General features: G+C 43.1%; 1 protein-coding gene and 1 long non-coding RNA gene across 2 annotated transcripts in view; both read right to left on the bottom strand.

The window, feature by feature from the left end:
* The window catches only part of AP3B1 (adaptor related protein complex 3 subunit beta 1), a 1,191,861-nt gene that overhangs the window by 761,728 nt on the left and 405,801 nt on the right, over window positions 1-24,332 (bottom strand). The gene's annotated exons all lie outside the window — the stretch shown is intronic.
* LOC115463058 lies at window positions 4,035-23,134 on the bottom strand. Its single transcript, XR_003940988.1, has 3 exons — window positions 23,118-23,134; window positions 9,860-9,866; window positions 4,035-4,099 (listed from the first exon to the last, which is right to left on the bottom strand). It is a non-coding gene; the product is annotated as an uncharacterized LOC115463058 (long non-coding RNA).

Here is a 24,332-nt window from a genome sequence, read left to right as displayed (position 1 = left end):
CAGCCCTTTGTCATGGAGGTTCTCTCTTCTCCCACACTCCCCGCCCAGCTGGCCGCGGTGGAGGCGTCGGGCTACTACTCTTGCCCTCCTGTAGTTTCCAACCCCTCCTCCAACTGCAGTCTCACTGCTTCTCATCCTTTGAAGCTCACTCCATCCGGCTATTCTACCCATTACCACTCAGAGTGGCAGTCAATGACCGCACCCCTAATAAATCCCTCTCTTCCTTCCTCACCGACTTCGATGCCTGGCTTTCCGTCTTTCTTGAACCCTCATCTCCGTCCCTCATTCTCGGAGACTTTAACATACACGTTGATGACCAGTCCGACCCTCACACTTCTCAGTTCCTCACTCTAACATCCTCCTTCAACCTCCAGCTTTGCTCCACCACCCCTACTCACCGAGACGGCCATTGTCTTGACCTCGTCCTCTCCTCTTCCGGCTCTCCCTCCAATTTCCATGTTTCAGCTCTTCCTCTCTCCGATCATCACCTAATCACCTTCACACTTCTTCACTCCCCCCATCAGCCCCATCCAACTTTAACCACTACCTCCAGGAATCTCCAGGCTATTGACCCTCCCACCCTATCCTCCAATATTTCTAATCTCCTCCCCTCCATCATGTCCTCAGAATCTGTCGACAAGGCTGTCTCCACTTACAATGCCACTCTTTCCTCTGCTCTGGACACCCTCGCACCATCCACCTCCCGCCCCACAAAGCGTACTAATCCCCAGCCCTGGCTGACCCCTTGCATCCGTTACCTTCGCTCCTGCGCCCGATCTGCTGAACGCCTCTGGAGGAAATCTCACCCCCATTCAGACTTCCTTCACTACAAATTCATGCTATCCTCCTTCCACTCCTCCCTATTCCTTGCCAAACAGGACTATTACACCCAATTGACCAATTCTCTCAGCTCCAACCCTCGTCGTCTCTTCTCCACCCTTAACTCCCTCCTCAAAGTGCCCTCCGCTCCAACCCCCCCCCCTCGCTCTATCCTCAATCACTGGCCGATTACTTCCGCGACAAGTGCAAAAGATCAACCTTGAGTTCACTACCAAGCCATCTCTTCTTCACCCTTCAACCCTCTCCCTCAACCAACCAACCCAGGCCTTTTTCTCCTCCTTTCCTGTCATCACCGAGGAGGAAACCGCTCGCCTTTTTTCCTCCTCGAAATGCACCACCTGCTCTTCTGATCTCATCTCCACCAACTTACTTAACATCATCTCTCATACTGTCACCCCCTCCCCATCTGTCATATCCTCAACCTCTCTCTCTCCACTGCATCTGTCTCTGACACCTTCAAGCACGCCGTAGTCACACCTCTCCTCAAAAAACCATCACTTGACCCTACCTGTCCCTCCAACTACCGCCCCATCTCCCTCCTACCCTTCCTCTCCAAAATACTTGAGCTTTGTGCCGTTCACAGCCGCTGCCTTGATTTTCTCTCCTCTCATGCCATCCTCGATCCACTCCAATCCGGCTTTCGCCCTCTTCACTCGACAGAAACAGCACTCTCTAAAGTCTGTAATGACCTGTTCCTTGCCAAATCCAGAGGCCACTACTCCATCCTCCTTGATCTATACGCCACCTTTGACACTGTCAATCATGACTTACTTCTTGCCACACTGTCCTCATTTGGGTTCCAGGGCTCTGTCCTCTCCTGGTTCTCCTCCTATCTCTTCCACCGCACCTTCAGAGTTCACTCTCATGGATCTTCCTCCACCCCTATCCCCCTATCTGTTGGTGTTCCCCAGGGATCTGTCCTTGGACCCCTTCTCTTCTCAATCTACACCTCTTCCTTAGGCTCCCTGATCTCATCTCATGGTTTCCAGTATCATCTCTATGCTGATGACACCCAGCTATATCTCTCCACACCAGACATCACCGCTGAGACCCAGGCAAAGGTATCAGCCTGCTTATCCGACATTGCTGCCTGGATGTCCAACCGCCACCTGAAACTGAACATGTCCAAGACCGAGCTCATTGTCTTTCCACCAAAACCCATGTCTCCTCTCCCTCCACTTTCTATCTCAGTTGATAACACCCTCATCCTCCCCGTCTCATCTGCCCGCAACCTCGGAGTCATCTTTGACTCCTCCCTCTCCTTCTCTGCGCATATCCAGCAGATAGCCAAGACCTGCCGCTTCTTCCTCGCCCTTTCCTCTCTGAACACACCACCCGAACTCTCGTCCACGCTCTCATTACCTCTCGCCTTGACTACTGCAACTTACTCCTCACCGGCCTCCCACTTAGCCATCTATCCCCCACTTCAATCTGTTCAGAACTCTGCTGCACATCTCATATTCCGCCAGAACCGATATACTCATATCATCCCTCTCCTCAGATCACTTCACTGGCTTCCAATCAGATACCACATTCAATTCAAGCTTCTCCTTCTTACCTACAAAAATGCACTCAGTCTGCTGCCCCTCACTACCTTTCTACCCTCATCTCCCCTTACGTTCCCGCCCGTAACCTCCGCTCACAGGACAAATCCCTCCTCTCTGTACCCTTCTCCACCACCGCCAACTCCAGGCTCCGCTCATTCTGCCTCGCCTCACCCTATGCTTGGAACAACCTTCCTGAGCCCTTACGTCAAACCCCTCCCTGCCCATCTTCAAGTCTTTGCTTAAAACCCACCTCTTCAATGCTGCATTCGGCACCTAACTCTTACCGTTCAGTAAATCCAGACTGCCCCAATTTGACCGCCCCTATCGGACTGACCGTTCACTTGTCTCTTAGATTGTAAGCTCTTTAAACAGGGACTGTCCCTCTATGTTTAAATTGTACAGCGCTGCGTAAGCCTTGTAGCGCTTTAGAAATGTTAAGTAGTAGTAGTAGTAGTACATATAGTTTAAAGGTAACTTTTGCATTTATTGGAAGCCAATGCAGTTTGATTAAAAGAGGAGCTCATTTGGTGAATCAAGGGGCTTTACATACAAGACGAGCCACAGTATTCTGAGCTGCTTGAAGCTTTTTAATAAAAGACTTTTAGACCTGAGTAAAAGCTTAGAAGGTGAGCCCGGGCCCATCCAGTTTGTGCTCTGCCCCACCCAGCAGCAGGTACACCTTGACAGCACAGAATAGAGGGAACAGACTCCGCTCCCACAGTCCTGCTTCGTTGCCTACCACTAACCCAGAAGCCTCTTCTCTGCTATGTACTACTACTTAACATTTCTAGAGCGCTACTAGGGTTACGCAGCGCTGTACAATTTAACAAAGAGAGACAGTCCCTGCTCAAAGAGCTTACAATCTAATAGTCCCACCCTCCTGTCACAATTTCCCATTTCTGTGCCTGGGCGGTGGGACACAATAGAGGAGAGGCTTCTGAGTTAGTGGCAGGCAATGTGTGGGAATCACTGCCACTACCTGGGACCCACTGAAGTGAGTCGAGTTGTGGGATGGGGTGAGGTTTGGTGAGGGAAGGAAGGAACAAAGGAGAGAGTTGCTGCACGGGGGGGGGGGGGGGGACATGAGAGGGAAAATTGTTGGATATGGGGTGGAGGACAAGAGGAAGGGAGAGATGCAGCAAAGAAGGGAGAGATACTGCATGAAGAGGGGAAAGGGCAAGTGAGGGAGAAATGTTGGACACAGGGTTGGAGGGGAAATATTGGGCATGACGGTGGAGGGGACGAATGGAGAAATGTTGGATCTGGGACACAAGGAAGGGGGGGAGAGAGAGAGAGAGAGAGAGATAGATGGTGGACAATAGGAGAGAGGGACGGATGTTGGGCAAGGAGAGATGAGAAAAGACAAATGGACTGCAGCTGCTTGAAAGAGAATGAGCAGACAGGAAAGCAGAAAAGGAAAACTGGAACCAACATGATGAAAAAAATAAAATGCCCAGTTAAAGGTAGAAAAAAAGCATTTTATTTTGAATACTTTAAAAGAAATACGTGAGCTTTGGGAAATGTGCATAGTAAATGTCTTTGTACTGTGTTCCACAGAAAAGGAAATGCTTTTTTTTTGTTTAAATATTTTTATTTCTAATCTATGATCCCTTGTTCTGTATTTGGTGAGGGTCTGTCAGTGTGATAGTAATGATAGGTGGGGAAATCGGAGGGAAGGCAAGGAGGAGAAGGGGATCAGGAATGGGGCCCTCCTTTATTTTTTATTTTCTGACCAGGGCCCTAGCATATCTAACATCTGTCCTGACCTTTGCTATATAGCTTGTGGGGATCCTTAGCGAGGACCTCCTCCAAAGATGGTCAGAATTCTCTTCTACCAAGCTCTGCAGTCGGCAACAGCATCTTTGAGACACCAACAACTAAGCATGTGTGGGGTGCCGGTATTAGTGGCTTAGGGACTAATGTTCTTATGTAAAAGGGAGATCTTATGTTCTTATGTAAAAGGGAGTTCTGGCCACCTTCAGAGAAAGTCTTCAACTGAAAGAGTTTGGAGATCCTCATTAGCTAAATAACTTGCTCTTTGTCATTTGGCTGTTTCATTCTGAACAAGTGGGTGTTATCCCCATCTATTGAGTGGAGGAGTGGCCTAGTGGTTAGGGTGGTGGACTTTGGTCCTGGGGAACTGAGGAACTGAGTTCGATTCCCACTTCAGGCACAGGCAGCTCCTTGTGACTCTGGGCAAGTCACTTAACCCTCCATTGCCCCATGTAAGCCGCATTGAGCCTGGAAAGCTCGGGGTACAAATGTAACAAAAAAAATTATTTATATTTTGAGGTGGGGGGAGAGTAGGGCAGAGAAAATTTTGTGCTCACCCACCTTGGGCTCAGGACCACCCAAAATTGGCTGTCTGGCTATGCCACTGAAACAAAAGAAGACGAATGGGAAATTGACCAGAGACTCCAGAAACGAGGACAAACTTGATATTTAGGGAAGATTTATTGATAAAAGTCTTGACACAACACTGTTTCGGCCTATGGCCTGCTTCAGGAGTCTAAAAAGCAAATATGTAAACAAAAAAAAAACCAATAACCAATGTAATATAAACAATAATATTAAAATATAAACAAAAATATTAAAACAAGGAAATGATAAAAGTCCAAAAACCATATGTATCTTCAAAAAGGTAATAATGAAAATGGAGAATATATAAGTATAAAAATATAGGCAAACATAATTTATGTATAAAAAATACAAGAAGATAAGAGTAATACACATGAGGATAGAAATATACACATGAATAAAGGTGTATACGGACTAACCTGTTGGTGACAAACCAGCTCATTTTCGAAAGTGATCGCCGACCATCTTCTGACACAAATCGGAAGATGGCCAGTGATCTTGCAAAGGCGGCCAAATCGGTATAATCGAAAGCCGCTATTTTGACACCATCGCCGCTTTCCGTCGTAGAGCCAGCGAAAGTTCAAGGGGGCGTGTTGGCAGCAACGCGAAGGCGGGACATGGGCGGGCATGGGCGGGGTTACGAAATGGCCAGCTTTAGCCCATAATGGAAAAAAAAAAACCCGGCGATGAAGAGCATTTGGCCGCTTTTACTTGGTCCCTTTTTTTTCAGGTCCAAGCTTCAAAAAGGTGGCTGAACTGACCACATGACCACTGGAAGGAATCGGGGATGACCTCCCCGTACTCCCCCAGTGGTCACCAACCCCCTCCCAGCATAAAAAACAGGTTACAAATACTTTTTTGCCAGCCTCTATACCAGCCTCAAATGCCGTACCCACCTCCATAACAGCAGAATGTGTTCTGTTCTCCGACAGCCTTTGCCTGCTTGTGATGTGGCTCTGGGGTGAGTATGGCACCTTTTCTGTTATTTGCACTACAGAGTCACATCAGCAATGCATTGTGGTGGGTATAGGTATTGGTAGTTGGTAGGCTCTGCTTTTCCCCCTGCTTACTGGGTCAGAGTGTGCCCTGTTTTATTTCCTATTGTAGTCCATGCAGTAGTGGCCATTTTTGTACGACAGTTTTAGATCCCTTTCCTGTGTTACCCACTTTAGAGAACGTAGTTCTTACCTTGAATGGTGCTGAAAGAGGGCATTGTACACCATTGTGCCAGCTCTGACCTACTGCTAATCTTAGTATCAGGGGACTCTTTGCCAGTGGGGCACAACCTCTGATCTGCAGTTAACTGTGAGTAAACGTGGTTATTTCAAGAAAGGACTTTTTCAGAGAGATCAGTCTTCAGGTGTGAACTGGTGTGCCAACGTTATACAGCAGCAATAAGTCCTAGAGGCTGTATGCAGGTCCCTGGAGCAGTTTTAGTGGGTGCAGTACATTTGTGGGTAGTGGGTTTTGGGGGGGGGAGGGGGCTCAGCTCCCAAAGTAAGGGAGCTATGCACGTGGGAGGTTTTCTGAAGTCCACCACAGTGACCCCTAGGGAGCCCGGTTGGTGTCCTGGCATGTCAGGGGGGCCAGTGCACTAAAAATGCTGGCTCCTCCCACAACCAAATGCCTTGAATTTGGCCGGGGTTTGAGATGGCCAACATAACTTTCCATTATTGCTAAAAAAACGAAGCTGGCCATCTCAAACCCTGGCCAAATCCAATGCAATTGGCTGGCCGGAATCGTATTATCGAAACAAAAGATGGCCGGCCATCTTTTTCGAAAATACGGGTCTGGCCAGCTGTTTGCGGCGCCGCCAAAATACATCGCCGGTCATGTATTTCGCCGGTGCCGTTCAATTATTCCCCTCAAAGTCTTCAATATCATGTATTTTCAATATAAAAATTATGTTTGCCTATATTTTTATACTTATATAGTCTCCATTTTCATTTTGAAGACACATATAGTTATTTCCTTGTTTTAATATTCTTGTCTATATTTTAATATTATTGTTTATATTATATTGGTTGTTTTTTTTTTACATATTTGCCTTTTAGACTCGGAGTTTGGTGTCCCTGATTAGTTTAAAGTTTGTTTTGTTTCCCTTTCTGAAGAAGATATGTGAAACTCGGCCAGAGTTAAAGGGAATACGTATGGAGCTGGCAAGAATGATTTGGATGAATGGACTGATTTGGTTTTAAAAGCACAAACGTGAGCACGATATATCCTCAAGGGAAGTGGTAAAATATTTTTTGTTATTGAGTTACGATTTATTGTGGGAGATTGTCAAGGTTTGTATGTGGGAATTACACATTCAGTGTTATTAAGCACATTGTACCTCCCTATGTATACATCAGTAAGTTACATTATTTAAATTTGTGGGTTACCCTCTGAGCTCAGTATTATACTATACAGTAGATATATCTATGTATCGTAGTTAGGACAATTTGAACATGTCTTTTTAATGTATCGAATATCGAATATATAGAATTTTCACTGTTATAACCCACTATATATGATAAAGATTTTAAAGTAAGCTCAGGTGTATGTACATACATGATGAGGCGGAACATCAAATGTGCAATGATGGTTCCATCTGTGACACTACCACATATTCCCCTTGGGGATATAATGGTGGGAATGGTATGGTCTGAGCACATTTAAACACTTTATTTAAACACTTTATTGCAATATAAAAAGTTAAAAAATTTAGTGTTTACCCAAGGTATAGTAAGAAGTAAATTTGTAGACTTGGTTTTTTCATATTGTGGGCTTCCGTTTATATTTATCTTTAAAATAAATATGACAAAATCGGAAATTTTGAATATTACCATAGATGCAGAGATGGCAACTTTATTGCAGGGAAGGTTTCCATATCGCTGGACTCCACATCATATTAAATACCTTGGTGTCAAGTTAGAGAAAATAGCTGATCTTTATACAGAGAACATTCCCCCTAAGGTGGAGGAATTAATTGGTGATCTTGCTAGGTGGGAAGGACTTAATATATCTTGTGTAGGAAGAATAAACGCAGTGAAGATGATGTTGCTACCAAAGCTGCTTTTCCTTTTTATGGCTTTGCCCCTTCTGATACCAAAAACTTTTTTTTGTAAAGCTAAGTAAGTTATATAGTTATATTTGGCATCAATGTCCTCCTAGGTGTCATGGTTGTGCCCCTGTTTCATGCTCTCATTCATCTCGCCACCTGGTTATCAGACCTGGTGGCTGCGATGGACTGTCTGTTTGCTGTTTCTCATGTTCCAGAAGTCATGCCGGTCCGGATCTTCCAGCCTTCCAGACTGGCTTGGGATTTTTGGAACTTAGCAGCACCCTTACCTGGTGAACTCCCTTGTATGTGGCCTTTATTAAGCACCTGGGAACGTTCAGACTTTGCCTGGGCAACAGAGGTCTTCAGTCCTGTTCTTGTCCTTGTTGGTCTGTTGCGATTCCTGCCCTGAAAGCTTGTTTTGCCTGTTTTTGACCTTGCTGGTTTATTCTACTGTCTGCTGCCCGACCAAGACTCTGCTTGTTTCCTGGTTTATTCTACTGTCTGCTGCCTGCCCAAGACTCTGCTTGTTTCCTGGTTTGTTCTACTGTCTGCCGCCTGCCCAAGACTCTGCTTGATTCCTGATTTACTATTGATTGCCGCCAGCCTACAGACTCTGTGTGGTTCCTGGTTTCCCTGCTACTTTGCTGCCTGCCGGTAAGACTCTGCGCGATTCATGGACTATTCTCCTGCTTCTGCTTAGTGCTTCTGCTCCAGTCCGGCCTGTGCCTGTCTGTCTGTGGTCTGCCTTGCCTCCTGTTTGGGTGATTTGCCTGCCGCTGCCGCTCCTCGGCAGTGGCCCAAGGGCTCCCTTTCCCTCACCAGCGTGACACTAGGGTTCGGGCTAGGGCTCTCCATCACCCTAAAAAACAGGGAGGCATGGCTGTACCACACTTTTTTCACCATTACTAAACAGTACAAGTTTGGATATTGACAGAGTGGCTTGCAGGCTCCTCTAAGATATGGGTAAGGATGAAGCAGTATTGGGTGGGTTCTCACCCAGTGTAGGAGGTCCCATGCTTTCATTTCCCGAGATCTTGGAGAGTATAAAAAGGGTACCACTGAGCATTGGGGGCCCTTCTCAGGACCTGGTATGACATTAGGAAAATATTCTTCTCAGAGAGGAACTGCTTCCTACAAACGGCCATACAATATGCTCCTGGGTTTGCACCTGGTTGAATTGATTGGGTGTTCTGACAATAGGAGAGCAAGGGGCTATCAGTATTGGGTCAGATATGGGAGGAAGGGGAAATTCTCTCTTACTAAGACCTTAGGGAAGAGTATGGTTTGCCCCCTCATCAGGCCTTTCAATATAGACTATATTTCTCACACAGCACAGGGAGATATTAGTCTGGAAGAAACTTTCTTGGAGAGGGTTATGAGAGGGGGAGGAGGCAGGGATTGTATCTCCCGGCTTTATCAAGTGCTGGTGTTGGCCTATTCCCCCGACTATTATGTATAACTCTGGGAACGGGATCTGGGGTGACCTATGAGAGGCGAAAATGGGAAATCAGTTTTAAATATGTGCTAAAACTATCAATGGCTAGTGCATTGTTTGAAAATGGTCATAAAATGTTGTATACATCATTGGTACTACACTCCACAAAGACTTAAGTATTTACACATATGGTACAGGCTTCTGCTGGTATAATTGTGGCATAGAAGGGGATACGTTTCCTATTTGGTAGACCTGTCCTCTTACCTAAATTTATTGGGGGGGGGGGGGGGCTGTTATTGATTTGGTGCAGCAAATACTGTAGATCCAGTACCTGCTGAGGGTAGAACTTTGCTTACTTCATCAAAAACCCTGTGGGAGTTAAGCCTCCACAAAACAGACTGGCTATCCACCTGTTTACCGCTGATCATTTGGCTTTGGCAGCAGCCTGGAAGCAACCGATGGCCCCTGATATGACAGTGCTGTTTCACCAAATGGACTACTTCTGTTTAATGTTGCAACTGACAACTCTTAAAATTTGGCATATTACCACATTTCATAGGAATTGGGACTGATATCAGACCTGGAGATCTAGTAATAAAGACTGAATATTACTTGCACATCTGTTAGGTGAACTCTTCTGCTACCTTAAGACATTTGGGTGATATCACACCTGGGCTTCAGGAGGAGAGACCCTTAAGGCTCTCTTTTGGGAGGGTATGGGTTTGTGGTATGGGATTTTTAGTCTGTTTGTGTTATTCTCAGTGGCCCTTGAGGCCCTAGTTCTGTATCTTGTTTACTTTTTTTTGTTGAAATAAAGTTTTAAAACTGACTCCCCCCCCCCCCCCCCCAATGTTTTAAAAGCTTTTTGACTTCGCACTCTTATAGAATTAAGCAGAGAGAAGCCCTGTAGGGCCAAAGGAGTAATCCATGTATAGTCCCACAGGACTCCTCTGTCACCTACATTGTTTAATGCGTTTCATCATTCTTTGGGAAATGAACTTTCATTGGGTTTGGGTTTTGTCAATTTCAGTTATGCAGATAACATTACAGTTTTGATTCAGTTTTCTTCATCATTAATGCAAGTATAAGTGTTTGGAGCTAATAAGTGCCTGGATGTGGCAATATAAATTAAAATTGAATGCCGAAAAAATTACATTTTTTTGTTACTGGATTATAATTCAGATCTATTGGCAGAACATATTTTACTAGGGCAAACAAAATATCCGCTACTTCCTGTCATTAATACGTTGATTAAGAGTTCTTTTTCATGCTGAGCAATCTTAGAAGAATCAGAAACATTTTTTAACTGCTTAAATTTAGACTTTTAGTACAATCATTACTAATATCCAAATCAGATTACAGTAATCTAAATTTAGGAGCTTCTAAACAAACTTTTCAAAAGCTGCAGTCTATTCAGAATACTGCAGTAAGGTTAATTTTCTCTTTACATAAATCTGACCGAATTTTAAAATATTATGAAGAGCTTCACTGGTTGCCCATTGAGGCTAGGGTGGTGTTTAAAATTTCAAGTGTATTCTATAAGATTTTAAATGGAGAATGAATGGGATACCTTTTGGCCCATTTGGTTTGCATTACTGCTGGTAGATATAGATGGTTACATAACTATCAACCACTATCATTACCATTCCCTAAGGGAGTGAAAAGATTTAATCTGCTTGAAAGACTGTTGGCTTTCCAAGCTCCTAAAGTTTGGAAAAATGCACTGACCGGTTTGGATACGACAACAGATTATATGCATATTATAAAGACTGTACTTTTTAGAAAATTGCAACTAATGATGCTTATGTCATTTTACATGCCACGTAATTCTAAGGACTATACTGTGGCTTCTTTGATTTTGTAAACCACTTAGAACTTGTGGTTTTAGTAGTATAGAAGTATGATGTAATAATAATAAAAATAATAACCAGTTTAAAACATGAAAAAGATAGTGCCATTCTATCCGGTCAAAGGCCTTCTCTGCGTCCAGCACCAACATCACAAAGGGTTTAGGATATTGGGGGGGGGGGGGGGGGGGAGGTTGTGCCAAGATATATACAGAAGTTATTAGATGAGGATCTATGCTTCATAAAACCATTCTGGGCTCAGTGAATTATAGTATCTAAGTGCTAGACAGTTTGCCAAGGTTTTAGTATAAATTTTACTGTCTACATTTATTAAAGAGATTTCTATAATTTGTTACCCACCTTCTTAATGCCATCTCTCCTACTCTTTTCCTTTTATCTGTCACATTCTCAACCTCTCACTTTCCACTGCGACTGTCCCTGCTGCCTTTAAACATGCTGTGGTCACACCTCTCCTTAAGAAGCCTTCACTCGACCCTACTTGTCCCTCTAATTACCGACCCATCTCCCTCCTTCCTTTTCTCTCCAAATTACTTGAGCGTGCTGTTCACCGCCGCTGCCTTGATTTTCTCTCCTCACATGCTATTCTTGACCCATTACAATCTGGTTTTCGCCCTCTCCACTCAACCGAAACTGCGCTTACTAAAGTCTCCAATGACCTATTACTGGCTAAATCCAGAGGTCAATATTCCATCCTCATTCTTCTTGATCTTTCCGCTGCTTTTGACACTGTCGATCACAGCATACTTCTCGATACCCTGTCCTCACTTGGATTCCAGGGCTCTGTCCTTTCCTGGTTCTCTTCCTACCTCTCCCTCCGCACCTTTAGTGTTCACTCTGGTGGATCCTCTTCTACTACTATCCCTCTGCCTGTCGGCGTACCTCAGGGTTCTGTTCTTGGTCCCCTCCTCTTTTCTATCTACACTTCTTCCCTTGGTTCATTAATCTCATCCCATGGCTTTTCCTACCATCTCTATGCTGATGACTCCCAAATCTACCTTTCTACCCCTGATATCTCACCTTGCATCCAAACCAAAAGTTTCAGCGTGCTTGTCTGACATTGCTGCCTGGATGTCTCAACGCAACCTGAAATTAAATATGACCAAAACCGAGCTTCTCATTTTCCCCCCCAAACCCACCTCCCCGCTCCCCCCGTTTTCTATTTCTGTTGATGGCTCTCTCATTCTCCCTGTCTCCTCAGCTCGAAACCTTGGGGTCATCTTTGACTCTTCTCTCTCCTTCTCTGCTCATATCCAGCAGACCGCCAAGACCTGTCGTTTCTTTCTTTACAACATCCGTAAAATCCGCCCCTTTCTTTCCGAGCACTCTACCAAAACCCTCAACCACACCCTTGTCACCTCTCGTTTAGACTACTGCAATCTGCTTCTTGCTGGCCTCCCACTTAGTCACCTCTCCCCTCTCCAGTCGGTTCAAAACTCTGCTGCCCGTCTCATCTTCCGCCAGAGTCGCTTTACTCATACTACCCCTCTCCTCAAGACCCTTCACTGGCTCCCTATCCGTTTTCTCATCCTGTTCAAACTTCTTCTACTAACCTATAAATGTATTCACTCTGCTGCTTTCCAGTATCTCTCCACACTCGTCCTTCCCTACACCCCTTCCTGTGCACTCCGCTCCATGGATAAATCCTTCTTATCTGTTCCCTTCTCCACTACTGCCAACTCCAAACTTCGCGCCTTCTGTCTCGCTGCACCCTACGCCTGGAATAAACTTCCTGAGCCCCTACGTCTTGCCCCATCCTTGGCCACCTTTAAATCTAGACTGAAAGCCCACCTCTTTAACATTGCTTTTGACTCGTAACCACTTGTAACCACTCGCCTCCACCTACCCTCCTCTCTTCCTTCCCGTTCACATTAATTGATTTGATTTGTTTACTTTATTTATTTTTTGTCTATTAGATTGTAAGCTCTTTGAGCAGGGACTGTCTTTCTTCTATGTTTGTGCAGCGCTGCGTATGCCTTGTAGCGCTATAGAAATGCTAAATAGTAGTAGTAGAATCTCTTCCAGGTTTAGGTAGAAAAAATCTAGCTTCTGTGAACGAGCCATGGGGAATCAAAAATGACTGTAGATATGGCTTGAGAAAGGGACTGGTTGTCTCATTTGATACATTGATTCCTTGACTATATCCCTCAAAAGATTCTTTCTCCTGCATGACAAATCTGTCATGATATCCTTCTTTGAGAAAAGATTGTAAAAGGTTTTGTAGTAATGGAGTTAGATCAGAGGCAAAGGATCTGTAATAATCCATGCTGAACCCATTGGGTTCAGGTGCCTTACTAGACTCCTACATACTTTCAAGCTTGCCTTTGAGGTGAATCCCTTTAAGCATATCACTTGGGGTATGTAAATGTATGCCATTTGCACAATATATTCCGAATTGCCAAACACAAATGGGTTAGTGCTTTATATTTATCTGTTTTTCACATTTCTATGTCACTATGTTTTAGCTGTAAATGAGACATTTGCTTGGATTCTACTGTTTTATAAGTCTTAACATGGTACTCCTGTAAAATTATTTATGTATAGTTTTTATTATTTCTTTATTGCATTTGTATCCCACGTTTTCCCACCTCTTTGCAGGCTCATTGTGGCTTACAATACATCATGGATACTGGAAATGAGAAGAGGATGTACATTTGGCTTTACAGAAGGATTTTGGGTTACATGATCATGAAACATAAGATTGTGGTATTGCAGAACACATTAACAAACATTAGGAATGGTATAGCAGAAGACATTGTAAGACATTAGACGCGTTAAGGAGTTTCTGGGTATGTTTAGAAATTTTTACATGTTTTGATCTTGTGGTATATCTTTTCAAAGAGATGAGTCTTTAGTAATTTACGGAAGTTGGCCAGTTCGTTGGTCGCTTTCAAATTGCGTGGTAATTTATTACTATTATTTATTGATGGTTCTTGTGGTACTAACATTTTTATCAATGCATTTATTTGCACAGTTTATTTGCCACGAAGCAGCCCTTTTTGGGCTAATCATGGTCATGTCAGGCAATGAATTTTAATCATATCACTAAAATTTTACTCTGAGGCATATGTTCAAAGCACAGACTTACAAAGTCACACAGTAACCTATGGAACTTTGTAAGTTAAGTGCTTTGAAAATGAGCCCCTTTGTATCTTACCTAATATGCTATCCTGGTTTCACCTGACATGAAATCTATGCATTAAGGGATCCATTTACAAAGCTGTTGTAAAAGGGAGCCTGCGCTAGTGTCAGTGCATGCTTTTGATGCGCGTTGATACCCCCCCTTTACCACAGCAGGTAAAAGGCTGTCTTTTTTTAAAGAAATAGCTTTGCAGTGAGTGAAACACTTACCGCACGGCCATTTCAGGGGGGAGCACTTACCGACACCCATTGAGGTGGCGTAAGGGCTCCTGCGCTAAAATAAATGGCCATGCGGTTAAGTTTAACACTTACCACACAGCCATTTCAGGGGGAAGAACTTACCGCCATAAGGGCTCCTACGTTAACTCGGTGGTACCTAGGCAGCGTACGGCACTGCCCAATTATCGCCAGGTAAACAGCAGCACTACAAAAATAGAAAATATTTTTGTAGCGCCAGAAGTGGTGCGCACTGTGGATGGGAACTACCGCCAGGATGATGTGGTAGCCTGACGGTAGCTCCTGTTTGGCGTGCAGTAAACTTGAGATGGGCTTACCACCGCTCAGTAAAAGGGCCTCCAAGTACTGGAATAACTGAAATCACTCATTAATACAGTGTTGCCAAATTTGTTAGATTCTCTAATTTCTGTTAACTTGTTATCATCGCTTTGTTCTGGCCTGGTGAATGACAGAATAGCCCTACCTGTATTCTCTCTCTCTTCATACATGAAATTTCTGTACATAAGGATTCCACGTTATTCTGTTAGACTCAATTCCCTCTTTAAAATATATCACCTCCCCTCCCCCCAATTTGACACAGTTTATCATTGTGATATAATTTGTACCCTGGTAGAACACAGTCCTATTGGTTATCCTCCTTCCACCAGGTCTCCGAGATGCCTATTATCATCTTCTTCATCAATTAGTGCTATGTACTCTAATTCTCCCATCTTATTTTTTTTTTTTTAGACTTCTAGCATTTGTATAGAGAGAATCCACAAAAGTGGAGAACTCAATAGATCCCACGAGGCGTAAAAGTAAAAACAAAAAAAGGTGGGAATATAAAAGCCAGGCTATCCAATGATTGGAACCAAACTGAAATTAAAATAACCAGCGTTTAATAATTTTCAAACAAATATTAATAAAACAATTACACATAAATATTGACTCGACACAAGTAACGCTTTTGTGAAGTTTCGCTGTGACAGACAGATCATTTGCACAACGGTCTTTTTAAAGACCACTTGTTAGGTTCTGTCTGCAGTTCTTTTACTTTTGGAATCCTTCACTTATGTTTTGAGATTCAATTATTATATCAGTTGATGTTCTCATTTCAGCATTTTATCATAAGACTCCTGATGTAGGCCTATCTGGCCGAAACACAACGTTGTGTCGAGTCAATATTTGTGTAATTGTTTTATTAATATTTGTTTGAAAATTATTAAACGCTGGTTATTTTAATTTCAGTGTGGTTCCAATCTTTGGATAGCCTGGCTTTTATATTCCCACTTTTTTTTGTTTTTACTTCTAGCATTTGTATACATATATTAGAGTATTTTCTTGTTTTTATCTACAAACTGCTTAGCAGTTGATAGGGATTCTGGTTTATGGTTTATTATTTATAGCATGCCCTTATCCAAAGCAGGTAACAAAACAACATACATAATCTAAAATACAAACAATAAACAGGCATTCACAAATACAGCAAAGCAATAGAGTCCATGAAGAATTGGTTGTTCATGGCAAATCACTAGTCTGGCTTTGCAAATGCCATTTCTGCATAATTTAAAAGATACAATATTCTGTTGGGACTTCAGCGTTAAAGGCAGTTTATTCCACTCTGAAGGAACAGCCACAGAGAAAGTACCAGTTCTTGTAATATTCAACTGCAGGTGTCTTAGATTTGGAACTGAAAGTACACATGCATTTGCTGAGCACAGTACTCTTGGCGGCACATACCGTTGCAATGCAGTACACAGATAAGAAGAGTCTTTACTCTGCTCACCCCTTAAAGGTTCCTCACTGATTTTTGCCTTTGTTACAATCTTTCTATCTGGATGTTCTAACTTCCTTGTTTTGATAATGTTCTTCAAAGATACCTCACTCCGAACCATGTACTCCTGAGTGACTGTTGGCTTTCCTTCATATGCTAAGTTTCTCTATCACCTATTCAAATGTTAACAAAAGCAGCTTGGTTCCTGTTTAAGGTGGAGCTCATCTTTGAAGAATAGGCTCCCACCCCTAGAAAGCTGCACAGTTTCTAACAAACCTAAATCCCTCATCCCTGCACCATAGTCTCATCTACCAATAAAGACTCCGGAACTCTGCCTGCCTCTTAAGTCTTGCGTATGAACTGGAAGCACTTCTGAGAACACTACTCTGGAGGTTCTGGGTTTCAACTTTCTACCTAGGAGCCTAAACTTGGTTTTCAGAACCTCTCTATCACATTTCCCTATGTTGCTGTTACCCACATGTACTATGACAGCTGGCTCCTCCCCAGCACCATCTAAAACCTTATCTAGGTGGTGTGCGAGGTCTGTCACCTTTGCACCAGGCAAGCAAGTGATCAATGATCTTCCTGTCCACCAGTCATTCAGCTAACTATATGCCTAATAAATTAGTTTTCAACTTAAACAGCCATTCTAACCCTTCTCCTGGGCAAACGTGAGAGGACGCTGCATCCCCTGGAAGACAGATCCAGGTTACAGGATCACTTTCTGCCAGACCAAGGTGATGCTCTCCCCTCAGGTGAACATTTTCCTCCATGGCAACATAGAGGTTGCCAGACTGGAAGTGGGAATTCTCTTCTATGTTCCTGAAAGTCTCCTCTATAGACCTTTGTATTTGAGCAAAGCACAGCACCTCTTCAATGGTTTCCTCTGCATCCAAACCAAGCTCCTTGTTAATGTGGAAGGGGAGGAGGGAGAACTAGAAATGACTGTAGACATGGCTTGAAGAGATTAGTAGCCTTTTATTCCATATATTGCTTCCTTGACTATATCCCAAGGTTCTTTCTCCAGCAGGACAAATCTCTTGAGACCTGAAACCTACAGACATTAGACCTTACAGGCTTCAATTCCAACTGCAGAGGCTCTGAATACCATCTTGAAAGGATCATAGGCTTACCCGTCCAACTGCTTTTAAGCACTCGCTTTTCTTGGTCACCAGTGCAAGGAAGTTATCAGTTTTCTCAAGTATGAGAGAAGTTACAGACCTTTCTCCTTTTGCAGAATATCATACATATACTGGCATACTAACATACTATGCAGAAATTTAACAAAGCATTCCAGGATCAAGGATATTAAGGAGTGAGACCTTGACCTCTGACACCACTGCTGGAATATTGGGCATGAGGAATATAGAGGCAAATGATTGAAAACTGCTGAAACAGTGTGAACTTGCAATAGATGTGCGCTATAAGAGATACCATAGCTTGCCTTGTGAGCTGTCTGATGCCTCTTTTGTCTTTTTTTAAAACTTTTTCTTCTACAATTAAAACATTTCCTTGTAGAATTGAAAATTAAAGATTCAGTGGTTGCAAGTTCTAATTAAATTTTTCTGAAAAAAGTGTTATATGATTATTGCCACGTTTGTAATACTCCAACTTGAGTTACGACATGGTCTTTTTGGCAATTATTGTTGAGCTATTCTTATATTCCTTTCCTTTTGTTTCATGTGTGATTAATGAGTATTGTCGTCTTACTGGATGGGAGCACAATTATTTGAAAGTTCGGAAACCTTTAAAAACCTTTTTTAAGATTTTTTTTGTTTTTAACTGATGGACCCCCTCCCTCAAATAAGGAAGAATCCTAACAGAAAGTGTCTGTCTCCATTCTTTTTCACTTCATAATGTTATTCTTTCAAATTAACTATCACATTCTATTTAATAATTGTTTAGTTCAACCCTACATTTATACTGATTCACTGACTAATGTGTATTGTTTAATAATATGTTAGATATATTGAACCCAATTTGTATTGTTAATACAATAATCTGAAAACCACATTGAACCCGATTTGATTGGAAAAATGTGGGATACAAATAAAATAACTATTGTTCTGCTTTCTGATTTTAACGTTTGCAAACCACCAAGATAGAATAGAATTGCAAGTACTATGTATTTATATCCTGCTACCATCAATAAAGATTCTAAATGGGTTTCAAAAGGCAATCTCGCATAACCAAAGATTAGAATAACCCTACTATACTATTTTCTCCAGGTATTATTTTACTACTAAGATAGGACTTCCTTTACAAAACTGTACATAGCCTGGAACCTGGAAAAATTCAAATTTGTACTAGTATGGAATTCCATTACTGGCTTGATAAATAAGAGCCATCAAAAATATTTTATAACAAAATCTTTTCACAGATGGTTATCCCAATTAACAGAGAAGAATAAAAATGTGAATTTTTCTGAAGAGCTGGATAAGCAATTAATTGAGGAAGAAAAGAACAATCCCCCCGCCATGTAAGATTTTAAACGTACAAGTAATTTTAAATTTGATTTATGCACACAATGGTAGCCAGTGTAAGCTTTTAAAAAAAGGTGTCACATGATCATATCAAAAGCAATCATAAATCAATCTGCAGTTTTCTGTAAGAGCTACAGTCTATTAACAAGTCATGAATTTAGTCCAGCAAACAGGACATTACAATAGTTCATCTCGGCCAAAACAATAGCCTGTAACAGCATACAAAAAATCTGAAAAGAAGACAAATCTGACTGTTCTTAATTGACAGAGTTTAAAAATATATCTTCTTATTTATTTGTGGTTTCATTGATAACAAATTGAGTATCTAAAATGATCTCCAAAATCTTAAAGAGAATATTTCAAAAAGCAGCTGTTCACCTGAAGCAATTATTACATTATGTGGGACCAAAGATGCATCACTACTAAAATATAATAGTCTTGTCTTGGCTGCTGCATTAAGCTTTAATTAATGTTGATAAGCCCAAGAATGCATTAAAGAAATGCAATCAGAGATGAAAGTCTGTAGTCAAAAAATCTGATACCACTGGAATTAATGCAAATAAATCATCTGCATAGTAATAACCAAAATATCCCAATGAATCTAAAACAAATCTCAATGAACTCAAACACATTAAACAATATCAGGGATAACAGTGGGCCATCAAACTCCATTCTGCAACTAAATGAAAAAAAATATTCTTAACAAAATAATATCTATACTTTTTAAATCCTCTATCCATTCCTGGACTGCACCTGAGGTTCCACCCTCAATTTACTCAACAAAATTTCATGATCCACTTTATTGAATGCTCCAGATATATCAAATTGGAGCAAAACAAACTGAACTCCCTGACTTAAAAATTCCCTAACTTTAGATATCAAAAATCAATAGTAATGATTCCGTATGATGCAAAGCCCTGAATCCAAATTGAAAATTATGCAAGCAATGAGAATATTCCAAATAAGATGTAATCTGTGAGGTTACTATTTTATTCAATCAATTTTGCCATCCAAGGGATGCTGGCAACTGGTCAAAAATTTGACATCAAATCTGCTCTCTGAGATTTTAGGATCGGTGTTAAGATAATTTCTCCCTCCCTATACCAAAGGAAACAATCTTTCTTTCAAAAAATTGCTAATCAAAACAGTGAGCCAATCAACTATCTCAGATGGAATACCATTCAATAAATATGAAGGGCACAGAGAATGCATGGTTTACATTTCTACAATTGTAAAAGAACACCATACTACAATCTACTGGTAGTTCAATTACATCATCACTTAGTGAATGACATATCAACTATAGAACTATTATACGTTTTAAGCAATTGTCTAATGAGATCTACTGTATCTATAAAATAGAGGTATATCAAGTTTTTAAAATCAATAAGTAACACCACCAGTGGAAACCTATAAATATTTCATTTTCATTATTTGGGAGAATAGTTACATACTGGGACAGACAGAAGGTCCATCAAGTCCAGTATCCTGTTTTCAACAGTGGCCAATCCAGGTCATAAGTACCTGGCAAGATCCCAGAACAGTAAATACATTTTATGCTGCTTAACCTAGAAATAAGAAGTGAATTTTCCCAAGTCCATCTTAATAATGGTTTATGGACTTTTTTTTTAAGGAAATTATCCAAACCTTTTTTAAACCCTGCTAAGCTAACTGCTTTTACCACATTCTCTAGCAACGAATTCCAGAGTCAAAATACACATTGAGTGAAGAAAGAGTTTCTATGGTTTGTTTTAAATTTACAACTTACTAGCTTCATTATGTGCCCCCTAGTCCTAGTATTTTTTGAAAGAGTAAACAAGCTTCACCTCTACCCATTCTGCTTCAGTCACTATTTTATAAACCTCTATCACATCTCCCCTCAAACATCTTCTCCGAGCTGAAGAGCCCTAGCTGCTTTAGCCTTTCCTCATAGGGAAGTCATCCCATCCTCTATGATTTTCTCCATCCTTCTCTGAGATGCGGTGACCAGAACTGCACATAGTATTTGAGGTGTGGTTGCACCATGGAATGACACAAAGGCATTATAACATTCTCATTTTTGTTTTCCATTTTTTTTTCCTACCATAACTAACATAATATGCCTTATATTCCACCGTTGACCTTATGGTTCTACGCAGATTACAACAAGAGTCTGGACATTACCAGGAATTACAATATCCAAATCAAAACATACTAAATATAATAAATTCTAACAAATGTCAACATTAACTATCGCTTAATACAAATTTCCTGAATAGAAAAGCTTTATCAGACTTCTAAAATGTCTATAATTTGTGGAAGATCATAAATGGCTTAAAACAACTTTACCAATTCCTGCAGAATGAAATGAGAGCAAGTTGTCCAGCAATTTGATCTTATTCTTGCTCTTTATAGATGGACTAGTAAAAAAGGCCCGTTTCTGAGACAAATGAAATGGGCGCTAGCAAGGTTTTCCTCGGAGTGTGTGTGACAGATGAGACTGTCTGTGTGAGAGTGTGTGTGTGTGAGAAAGAATGAGAGTGTGCCGCAGAGGCCCCCCCCCCCCCCTCCGTCTCCCGCCCTCCTTCCCCTTCCCTGTCTTCCCCTCCCACCCCCCCAGCTTCAGGGTCGTGGCCCCCCCTCCCTCTGTCTTTCAGGGTCGTGGCCCCCCTCCCTCCCTCCCTCATTCAGGGTCCCTCCCTCCCACTCCCACGTTCAGGCTGGCTGGCTCCCTCCCTCCCACGTTCAGGCTGCCTGCCTGCCTCCCTCTCACGTTCAGGCTGGCTCGCTCCCCCCCTCCAACGTTCAGGCTGCTTTCCTCCCTCGCTTCCTCCCAGTTTCAGTGAAACATTCCCATTTGCCGTGCGCTCTTACCCCGGTTCTTCTATTGTTCACGACGCTCTGTTTTTCTTTGAACCTACGCCTCCACCCCTGTGCCTGTACCCATGTTGTTGTATTGGTCGTGACACTCTGTTTTTCTGTCTAGCTCTGCCTCCGCCCCTGTGCCTTGGCCCTTTCGCCACTCCTCCTTGCACCTCCAGCATTGTAATGAAGCTTTCGGTGACTGTCAGTGCTCCGCCCTCGACATCATCACGTTGTGACGCGAGGGTGGGGCAGACATTCATGGGGAAAAAGCGATCTACACAACTACATCTTCCTGTTTCAGGCGTCCTTCCGGCTTCATTAGAACGTTGGAGGTGCGTTTTATATAGAGAGATAAGCTTTCTAAGCTCTAGTCAGGGTTACAAATACAAAACGGTTGAACAAGTAATAAGGAGCAAACCCATACATACCTGTAAATAATCAAAAAAATTCAACTTGCACCCTGGCAGAAATGGGTAACCAATGAGTATTCAGATATGCGGACAATATACTGTCAGTTTTCTTCAGGGAATAAATCAAATACAGAGTTTATTTTGAATAGTTTGGAGTTTTTTCAAATGATGCTTAGAACAGCCAAAATAGCGAATGATACATACCTGTAGCAGATGTTCTCCAAAGACAGCAAGTTGATTGTTCTCACGACTGGGTTGACATCCACAGCAGCCCCCACCAACCGGAAGAAAACTTCACGGGAGGTCCCGCACACAGGGCACGCCCACCGCGCATGCGCGGCCGTCTTCCCGCCCGTGCGCGACCGTTCCCGCTCAGTTGAATGACAAGCAAAGGAATGAGTAAAACACAACTCCAAAGGGGAGGAGGGAGGGTAGGTGAGAACAATCAGCCTGCTGTCCTCGGAGAACACCTGCTACAGGTATGTATCATTCGCTTTCTCCGAGGACAAGCAGGCTGCTTGTTCTCACGACTGGGGTATCCCTAGCTCTCAGGCTCACTCAAAACAAGAACCCAGGTCAATGGAACCTCACAAAGGCGAGGGCGTAACAGAAATTGACCTACGAAGAACAACTAACTGAGAGTGCAGCCTGAACAGAATAAAATCGAGTCCTGGAGGGTGGAGTTGAATTCAAACCCCAAACAGATTCTGCAGCACCGACTGCCCGAACCGACTGTCGCATCGGGTATCCTGCTGGAGGCAGTAATGTGATGTGAATGTGTGGACAGATGACCACATCGCAGCCTTGCAAATCTCTTCAATAGTGGCTGACTTCAAGTGGGCCACTGACGCTGCCATGGCTCTAACACTATGAGCCGTGACATGACCCTCAAGAGCCAGCCCAGCCTGGGCGTAAGTGAAGGAAATGCAATCTGCTAGCCAATTGGAGATGGTGCGCTTCCCGACAGTGACCCCTTTCCTATTGGGGTCGAAAGAAATAAACAATTGGGCGGACTGTCTGTGGAGCTGTGTCCGCTCCAGATAGAAGGCCAACGCTCGCTTGCAGTCCAATGTGTGCAACTGACGTTCAGCAGGGCGGGTATGCGGTCTGGGAAAGAATGTTGGCAAGACAATTGACTGGTTAAGATGGAACTCCGACACCACCTTTGGCAGAAACTTAGGATGAGTGCGGAGTACTACCCTGTTATGATGAAATTTGGTATAAGGGGCATGAGCTACCAGGGCTTGCAGCTCACTGACTCTACGAGCTGAAGTAACTGCCACCAAGAAAATAACCTTCCAGGTCAAGTACTTCAGATGGCAGGAATTCAGTGGCTCAAAAGGAGGTTTCATCAGCTGGGTGAGGACGACGTTGAGATCCCATGACACTGCAGGAGGCTTGACAGGGGGCCTTGACAAAAGCAAGCCTCTCATGAATCGAACGACTAAAGGCTATCCAGAGATGGCTTTACCTTCTACACGATGAGGGTAAGCACTAATCGCACTAAGGTGATTTCTTACTGAGTTGGTCTTGAGGCCAGACTCTGATAAGTGCAGAAGGTAGTCAAGCAGGTTCTGTGCAGGACAAGAACGAGGTTCTAGGGCCTTACTCTTACACCAAACGACAAACCTCCTCCACTTGAAAAAGTAACTCTTTTTAGTGGAATCCTTTCTAGAGGCAAGCAAGACACGGGAGACACCCTCATACAAACCCAACAAAGCAAAATCTACGACCTCAACATCCAGGCCGTGAAAGCCAGAGACTGAAGGTTGGGATGCAGAAGCGCTCTGTCGTTCTGCGAAATGAGAGTCCGGAAACACTCCAATCTCCACGGTTCTTCGGAGGACAACTCCAGAAGTAGAGGGAACCAGATCTGACGGGGCCAAAAAGGCGCTATCAGAATCATGGTGCCGTGGTCTTGCTTGAGCTTCAGTAAGGTCTTCCCCACCAAAGGTATGGGAGGATAAGCATACAGGAGGCCGGTCCCCCAATGGAGGAGAAAGGCATCAGACGCTAGTCTGCCGTGTGCCTGTAGTCTGGAACAGACCAGAGGCAGCTTGTGGTTGGTCTGAGAGGCGAAAAGGTCCATCGAGGGAGTGCCCCACTCTCGGAAGATCTTGCGTACCACTCTGGAATGGAGCGACCACTCGTGCGGTTGCATGACTCTGCTCAGTCTGTCAGCCAGACTGTTGTTTACGCCTGCCAGGTATGTGGCTTGGAGAAGCATGCCGAACTGGCAGGCCCAACGCCACATCCCGACGGCTTCCTGACACAGGGGGCGAGATCCAGTGCCCCCCTGCTTGTTGATGTAATACATTGCAACCTGATTGTCTGTCCGAATTTGGATGATTTGTCAGGACAGCCGATCTCTGA

The sequence above is a fragment of the Microcaecilia unicolor genome, chromosome 2, assembly GCF_901765095.1.
Source record: "Microcaecilia unicolor chromosome 2, aMicUni1.1, whole genome shotgun sequence".
Taxonomy (NCBI): domain Eukaryota; kingdom Metazoa; phylum Chordata; class Amphibia; order Gymnophiona; family Siphonopidae; genus Microcaecilia; species Microcaecilia unicolor.
The sequence above is the reverse complement of the archived record's forward strand: the minus strand, read 5'-3'. Positions and strand labels throughout refer to the sequence as shown.